Raw genomic sequence first — 5000 nt, 5'->3', positions numbered from 1 at the left:
AACCCAGGTCTCATCGCCAGTGATCACTGTGTTGAAGAAGTTGGGATCGCTGTTCACAGTCTCCAGCATGTCCTGTGCGATCTCCAAACGGAGTTGCTTCTGCTCGATCGTTAGCAGCTTTGGCACGAACTTCGCTGAGATTCTCCTTAAGCCCAAATCCTCAGTCACAATGGAATGAACGGATCCAATGCTGACGCCCACCTCGTCTGCAAGTTCTCTGATCGTGATTCGATGATCCTGCATCAGCAGAGTCCTCACTTGGTCAATGACGATCTCATTTCGGGATGTTGAGGGCCTACCAGAACGTGTTTCACTTTGCACTGATGTGCGACCATCTTTGAAGCGGTTGAACCACTCTTTTATCTGTGTGGTGTCCATTGCTTCGTTCCCGAAGGCCTGTTGAATCTTGCGGATCGTTTCCACTTGGGAATCGCCAAGCTTTACACAAAATTTGATGCAGTAGCGTTGTTCAAGTTTTTCCGCCATTTTGTCAAAAACGAAAATCCGACGGCGCTCACTTACACTTCCTCACTCATCGGCGGTCTGTTGGCGACTGACAGCTTCTGCAGGCGGGAAAATATTCACGCATACGAATTAGGATCGCCTACATACGTGCACGAAACCACGCCTCCCTATCTTCATTTGTTTACGCACGAAAAATTAAGGTTGGATACTTTTTGAACACACCTCGTACTCTGCAATTTGTATTGCATTCACCAGTAATGAGTCTGTCATTGTTTTGAAAACAACGTTTTCTTCCAGATCTGCCGTACTTGGATCGTCAACTGGAAATCTACTTAACATGTCAGCATTTGCATTTTGTCGAGATATACGGTATTCGATGTCATAGGTGTACCCACTTAACAACAATGCCCACTGTTACAATCTTGCTGCTGCTAATGGAGGTAATTCCTACCTTTGGATTGAATATCCGGGTCAGTGCTTTGTGATCCGAAACCAATTTGAACTTTCGGCCATACAAACACAAATGAAACTTCTTCAATCCATACACTATTTGTAATCCCTCTTTTTCAATTTTGCGGAATTTTTTTCTGCTGCACTTAGGGTACGCGACGCATGGGCGATCGGGCGTTCGGTCCCGTCCGTGAATGTCTGGCTGAGACACAACAAGCCCCTAACCTCTTTGGGCTAGCATCTATGCTTAACACGAGCCGTTTCATAGGATCGTAATGTACGAAGATTTTTTCTCCCGTGAGAACGTTTTTTGCATACTCGATCGCTTGTTCACAGTGCTGAGACCACATCCACTTCGTGAAATGGTTCAATCGGTCATCGAGGGGTGTCAGGTTTGAGGACAAATTGGGAATGAATTTTCCATAGTAGTTTACCATCCCCAACAGAAATTTTAATTCAGACACATTTGTTGGTTTCTCTGCTTTTTGAATTGCCTCGACTGAGTTGTTAGTAATGGGCGAATCCCCTCGGTACTCAAACTGTGACCTAGATATTCAAGTTCTGCCTTAAAAACTTAATATTTTACACCGTGTAGTCGCACATTGTGTTTCTTCAATGTTTGTAACACCATTTTTTAACACCTTCGCATGCTGATCTACAGTTTCAGTGGCTTCCACTATGTCATCCATATAACATCGGACATTTTCTATCCCAAACATAATTTTGTCCATGGTTGCTCGAAACTGAGACTGTGCTGTTTTTACACCAAAACTGAACCTTTTTGGAGCTAGAAGACCTTTCTGTGTGTTTAACACTCCGAGGAATCTTCGTCAAGGAATAATTGATTCAATGCTCCCATTAAATAAATCTTGGAAAATACTTTTGGCTGTGTGCCATTGTATGTCATGTCAGCCAACAAATCCTGAGGATTTGGTAGTTTGTAATAATCATCTTCAATTGCCTCGTTTTGGGATTTATCGTCACTACAGACTCTGACTGATTCGGTTTGAGAACATGTACTGCTGGAGAAGCCAAATCACTGACTGATACTGGTTACAGTATTTCTGCTTTTATCGGTCTATCATACTCTTTGCCTACTTTGTCTGCCATGGAGTATGGAATTTGCCTTGCCTTCTGGAATACTGGTTTAGCATTTGGCTTTAATTTGAGTGTTGTTGTTTACCCGTTTATCCCTGCACCGGTGGTAAAGACTAGTACTTTGTTCTGATCTAACAACATGTTGAACTCTGGGGGGCGGGGGGGGGTAATCTTTTGAATCTGGGATCTTGGTTTTTGGAGATTTCTGACACTGAGAAAATACTTTCCCAATGTAGTTCGATTTTACTCAACCAATCTCTCCCCAATAGGCAGGGACGTGTCCCCTTTACCACCACAAGTTCTGACAACACCTCCAGGTTACTTGGTTATTTGACTGGTACCTTTACACAACCCAATATAGGAACTAATTGCTCCATGTAACTACGAAGAGTTATGCTTGTATCAATCAAAGGATACATATACAGATTATCTTTAAAACAGTCTCTGATATTGTTGAGTATGACTCCAGTATCCAGGTCCATGGTGATATCACAATGTCCTCCAACCACCTTTACCTTGATAGGTATAACCTTATTGTGAGAGGAATCACCATTTTGGTACAAACCAAATCCTTTGTGGTCTCGTTCCGTGTCTGATTCGTTATCGATGTTTGAATCAACGTACTTTGTTGAACTTACAGATTTTAAGCAGAAGTTCTTCTGTGTTCGATCCTGTTGATTGTTTTTCCCTGGACATACCTTGGAAATATGTCCCTTTTCATAGCAAGTAGGACAGTTCACATTCCTGAGTCGGCAGTTTTCTATGCAATGATTTGTCCGACCGCAACATTAGTACCAGACTCTGGCTGCCGGCTTGTTATGTGCTCCGATTTTCCTCCTATCTTGTATGAAGCTTCTCTTCCCCTGCTGGACTCGGTTTTCCTCCACTGCACCGTCACTGTTCGCATCCAATGACGTCTGACCCATGTGCTCTCGGTTTGCAATACTGGCCAACTCGTCCGACAGACATTTCACCCTGGCCTCCTCAAACTACAAATCCACCTTGGACAATAAATTTGTCTGAGTCAGACATTTTAGGGTGGAGTCCAGATACCTGCTTGTCGTGTCGGGCTTCGCTCAGAAAGGCCCCGGATGAGCACGTTGATGCAAGCTTCTTGAATCGCACGATGTAGTCGGCCACAGTCTCGTTGTCTCCCTGGAAAGACGTCCAAAATTTATAGCATTCCGCTGTCACGATCAGTTTTGGCATGTAATGCTCTGTTAGCGATGCCTTCAGCTGAGTGTAAGTTTTTGATTTTGGCGTGGCTGGGTGACACAAGTTCTTCATTAACTTGAACACATCTGCTCCCACAACGGCCAAAAATAAACTCGGCTGCAGTTCTTCATCAATCCTGTTTGCCACCAAAAATGTGTCGCATCTGTCCGTGTCGTCCTCGAACAACTCCACTTTTTCGTCGAAAGGCCAAATATTCCTGAACACCGCCATGTGTTGAATATGCCTTTCTACATCCAATCACTTTAGAGATCCTCTCCTTGTCGCCAATTTGTTAGATACTGAACAAACGCCTTCACATCCGTATTTCAGTGAAGGAGCAGGCCCGAGTGAAGGACACAGACACCGTGGAATGATGCCAAAGTAGGACCCATATATTATGTGCATGCGCAGCCTCCATGCTACGTCATGACGTCACTCAACACAACACTGCAGCGACTACCTTGTCCATTCCGATGATACGACGAGCTGCAAGTACAATGTCCTCCACATTGACCGCACCATCGGGAGGTATCCAGAAATCCCATTTTTCTGTGTTAAGGTTTTCAAGGGCTGTAAAAGGAAAGGGCGCAGTGATGGCGGTGGCCATAATATGGCAACGTTAATTTTACCTTCACGAATCGGAAGGTTTTTTTTCCCCAACAAAGAAGAAATTAGTTATAACATATAAGGCTAAGGCTAATATTGCTCAAAAATAAGAAATAAGGTAAGGTTATTATTCAACGAATGTTAAATAATGGGAATACCTCAACACTGAATAGAAACACAGGGAGAGGGGTGTGCTGGAAGCAAATACCCCTCATCTTCATCTGTATCCTGGACCTGTGGAACCCAGCTCTGTCCCTGTCTCTGTCTCTGTCTCTCTCTAAGTAAGTGAGGGGGGAGTGGTGAGGGGGAGGGGGATAATGTGCAACAGGAGTACAAACGATAACAAAGAGGAGTGGGGAAGGTTCACGGCAGAGTTGCTCACCTCAGGAAATGAGTACAGCTACCATTTTGCCACACCCAAAAACGAACGCTCACAAGGGGGGGGGGGTATGAGAGAAGAGAATAGAAGAGAATAGAAGAGAAGAGAAGAGAAGAGAAGAGAAGAGAAGAGAAGAGAAGAGAAGAGAAGAGAAGAGAAGAGAAGAGAAAAAAATGTTATGCTTCATGAACACACGCACGTGCGTGCACACACACACACACACACACACACACACACACACACACACACACACACACACACACACACACAGCTGGAATTATAGATAGATTGTTCAAATGATGAGTTTAGCCACAAAAGAGTTGCTGTTTAACGTAGAACAACGCTGGAGACATCAAACAGTTTAATCGCCCGTGAAATAGACATCTATCTATAATTCCAGCCGTGTGTGTGTGTGTGTGTGTGTGTGTGTGTGTGTGTGTGTGTGTGTGTGTGTGTGTGTGTGTGTGTGTGTGTGTCTGTCTGCGACCGCCGTTTCTCGACAACCGCTGGTCCGATCTGATTGAAACTTGCCAGGAATATTGCCGGGGACCCGCAGATGTGCCTTTTCAAGGTTTGATATTAATCGGACGAGCGGTTCCCAAGTTACGGCCATTTATCTGTCAACCAATGACAAGACACGGTCATATGACATCATGAATGACGTCACAATTAATGTTTATTTATTTATCTTTGCACGATTGACGTTACAATTCTTCTTCGTTTGGTATGACGTCACAATTGACGTTGGGGACCTGAGTATGTGCCTTTTCAAGGTTTGATATCGTTC

General features: G+C 44.1%; 1 protein-coding gene across 3 annotated transcripts in view; it reads right to left on the bottom strand.

Annotated features, from left to right (window-relative positions):
- The window catches only part of LOC147019372 (uncharacterized), a 102175-nt gene that overhangs the window by 15717 nt on the left and 81458 nt on the right, over positions 1-5000 (bottom strand). The gene's annotated exons all lie outside the window — the stretch shown is intronic.

This window comes from Eptatretus burgeri, chromosome 10 (genome assembly GCF_056783735.1).
Source record: "Eptatretus burgeri isolate ZD-2024b chromosome 10, Ebu_testis_v1, whole genome shotgun sequence".
NCBI classification, from domain to species: Eukaryota; Metazoa; Chordata; class Myxini; order Myxiniformes; family Myxinidae; genus Eptatretus; species Eptatretus burgeri.
This window is presented reverse-complemented; position numbering and strand designations above follow the sequence as displayed.